This window comes from Hypanus sabinus, unplaced genomic scaffold, assembly GCF_030144855.1.
Source record: "Hypanus sabinus isolate sHypSab1 unplaced genomic scaffold, sHypSab1.hap1 scaffold_1702, whole genome shotgun sequence".
In the NCBI taxonomy this organism is placed as follows: domain Eukaryota; kingdom Metazoa; phylum Chordata; class Chondrichthyes; order Myliobatiformes; family Dasyatidae; genus Hypanus; species Hypanus sabinus.
The window spans coordinates 56,642-60,677 of record NW_026779787.1 but is presented as its reverse complement, the minus strand read 5'-3'; positions in this window follow the sequence as shown (position 1 = coordinate 60,677).

The window sequence follows — 4,036 nt, the reverse complement described above, 5'->3', positions numbered from 1 at the left end:
TGTGAGTCAGTTCCAGAGTTACCCTGGGCCGAGTCCCCTACTTAAGACAGGCCAGGTTACCGTTGCCTGGCGGAGGACTTTGCCTCATTCCTACCCCTCGCTTCCGACGAGATGTGCCCCGCACCTGCTCAGGTTTCCCGCGTCTTGCCCAGTCCCGTGTTCCTGCCTGGGAGGCAGCTCTGCCCAGGAGTTATGCAGCCCGCCAGAGGCTCTGTTCACTGCATTCCTTGTCCGAAAGATCCATCCTCTAGCCTAGCCAAGACCCTGCCTTGCCATGAACTCCAGGGTCCTGCCTGGCCATGAACTCCAAGACCCTGTCTGTTCATGAACTCTAAGACTCTGTCTGGAAATGAACTCCAAGACCCTGCCTTGCCATGAACTACAGGGTCCTGCCTGGCCATGAACTCCACGACCCTGTCTGTTCATGAACTCCAAGACTCTGTCTGGAAATAAACTCCAAGACTCTGCCTGGCCATGAACTCCAATACCCTGCCTGGCAATGAACTCCAGAATCCTGCCTGGCCATGAACTCCAAGACCCTGTCTGGCCATGAACTCCAAGACCCTGCCTGGCCATGAACTCCAGGACCCTGCCTGGCCATGAACTCCAAGACCCTGTCTGGCCATGAACTCCAAGACCCTGCCTGGCCATGAACTCCAGGACCCTGCATGGCCTTGAACTGCAAGACCCTGCCTGGCCATGAACTCCAGGACCCTGCCTGGCCATGAACTCCAAGACCCTGTCTGGCCATGAACTCCAAGACCCTGCCTGGCCATGAACTCCAGGACCCTGCATGGCCTTGAACTGCAAGACCCTGCCTGGCCATGAACTCCAGGATCCTGCCTGCCCATGATCTCCAGGATCCTGCCTGGTCATGAACTCTAATACCCTGTCTGGCCATGAACTCCAAGACTCTGCCTGGCCATGAACTCCAAGACTCTGCCTGGCCATGAACTCCAAGACCCTGTCTGGCCATGAACTCCAGGATCCTGCGTCAGCATGAACTCCGGGATCCGCCTTGTCTTGCCTGAACTCCGGGAACCGACTTCCTCCTACCTTGTCTGAACTCTGGGACCCTCCTGCCTTCTCTGAAAAAGCTCTGTATCCCAGGATCACCTTTGAATGCCACGTCCCTCATGCACGTCACGATTTACCCATCTTATTCTATCCTTTAGTTGTTCCTTTCCTGCCCCAGTACTTCAGTGCCTGCGTCCTGCATTTGGGTCTATTCCATTTCCCCCTATGACAGAAACATCGTATCTACCAGTCTGTAACTGATCTATAAATGTATCAATCTCCATTTTGTATGCTGCACGCATTAAAGTATGACACCTTTTCTACGGCAGTTCACATTTTTCGGTTGTTTCCGCGTTTTGTTTACAACACATCACGTTGACTGCCGTTTTACTCTGTCATCAGCCTCTCCTTGCTATGAGTCTCACTATACGTTGTCCATCTAACTCGTATTCAGCACTATCGTGCTGGTTCCCATTTCTCTGCCAAATTAGTTTAAACCCACTGGAACAACTATAAACGACACGTCGGCAAACAGTTAGACCCCAAGGGGTTCAAGTGAAGCCCATTTTTTAAAATGTCTTACCTTCCCCAGGAGAGCTCCTAGTCATCCATAAATGAGAACCACCAGCCCCTGCATCAGTTCTTCCATCACGCATTCACGTGCCAAATTATCCCTTTCTTACCAGCACCCGTACGTGACACAGGTGCAGATCCAGGGAGACCTGTTTCTCAGCATTCCACATCGCTCCCTGAAACCCTTACTCACATTGTCTACCGATGTCACTGGCGTCAAAGTATACCAAGGCCTCTGGCACTTCACCGTCACCCTTCGGAGTGCCATGGACACGATCCTGGCACCAGGGATGCATCATAACATCCGGATGTCTCCAGCGCGTCTAACGAACAACGTCTCTGTTCTTCTAACTAAGGAATCTCCTATCATCACTGGTCTACTTCTCATCTCCCTACTTTTCTGAGTCACAGCACCGGACGCAGTACCATACACCCGGTCACTGTAGTTCCCACTGATAGGTGGTCCCCCTCAATGGTAACTAAAGTTCTATACTTATTATTGAGGGGAACGGCCACGTGTGTGTTCTCAGCACTAGCTGAGCGTTCACTCTGTCTCCCAAAAGTCACCCAATTATCCGTCGGCTGGAACTTAGGTGTATCTACCTACCGGATGCTCCTATCTATCATCCTCTCCAGTATGTCGAGATTCATCATGCAGCTTTCTCTCGGGAGCTGCAGCTCAGTTCACGGGATACATGTGTTTATCTGGGAGACTAGATGTCTCCCAGAATTCCCACATCCCGCGAACATTGCGGAACAATTCCCACGTAGCCATTCTCACGATACTATGAAGTCATAGACGAGGAATGAACAAATAAAAGCCGAGGAAGTAACTTACAAGACAATTTACCTCACGCATACCTTATCTCAACAAAGCCACTCTCAAGTCTGTCACGCTCTGAAGAACGGCCGCTCGAAGAATGGACGTCCCGCTTGTATCTGTCTTATTTTATTGACTCTTTCTAATGAATATTTTTTGCTGATTCGTCTCTCCTCAACAAAGAGAAACTGCCGAGAAGCTCTTCCGTTAAAAACTCGATTGAAAGCTAAATATTTAAAAGCACTCCCTGACGTCGATTGCACAACTCAGATAAAACTGCCGCAAAACTTTCCTTATTAAATATTCGACGCAGTTTTGAATGAAATATAGCTCTTACGATACTCTGCCTGTTGCTGATTGTTCGCTCTTCGAATCAGACAAACTGCCGCGAAGTGATGCCTCAAAAATCGATCGTCATTCCGACTAAGAGAAAAGTGAGTTAGTCTGATTAAGAGATACAGAAAATTGGCTAGAAATTCTGCTCTTTTAAACCTTCAATGCGGATATCACTAAACGGTAGTTGCTTTTACGCAAATGCTAGGAGAAGTACACATCTCCTATTTACTGTCTGGCAATGTCAGGATTCATACTCTTCCAAATCTGTGTTTATCGCCACTCCAAATTAAAATCATCTTAATCATTCATCCAAAGTTTATGAATTGAACAATATCAGACGGTTATGTCTCCCATCATTCTTGTCTTACTTCTAGGAGTTTGTTTTTTGTTGAAATGTTTAGAGATGCGCAGTATTGGATATACTGTACACCACATGTACCGATAACAAAAGTGCATATTCTGGCACGCAATGACTTTACACAGCCTCACTTAGAAGATATTGCAACGATGTTTAAGAAAATCTTGTGTTTGGATGAGACTAAAGTGAGACTAATTACGCATCTGCCAGGTAATATCATCCCTTCTGTGAAACCGTGTGGAAGTTTCAGCATATTATCGGGATGCTTTTCAGCAGCAGGGATCTGGAAATCTGTTCAGGATTGGGGGAAGGAAGAATGCTGCTAAATATAAATAAATCGTGGCTAAAACTTGTTGGTCTCTGACAGTCAGCTTAAGCTGGAGAGGAAGATCGTCTTTCAGCTGTACAACGACCCAAAGGATATCGCCAGGACAAAAATGGAGTTGCTTCAAATAGAGAAAACTGATGTCTTGGAGTGGCCCAGGCCACTGTAAAAAAACAAAAAAAAAATCAAAAACTGCAAGGTAAGCAGTTTAAAACTATAGACCTGTCTTTGTTCCGTTAACAGCTGCTAGAGGTGATTCAAATAATTACGGAGCAAAGACAGGTCTATAGTTTTAAACTGCTTATCTTGCAGTTTTTGATTTTTTTTTGTTTTTTGATCATTTAGAAACATAGAAACATAGAAAATCTGCAGCACAATACAGGCCCTTCGGCCCACAAATTTGTGCCGAGCATGTCCCTACATTAGAAATTTCTAGGCTTGCCGACAGCTCTCTATTTTTCTAAGGTTCATGTACCTATCCAAAAGTCTCTTAAAAGACCCTATCGTATCCGCCTCCACCCCTGTTTCCGGCAGCCCATTACACCACTCACCACTCTCTGTGTAAAAAGCTTACTCCTGACATCTCCTCTGTGCCTACTCACCAGCA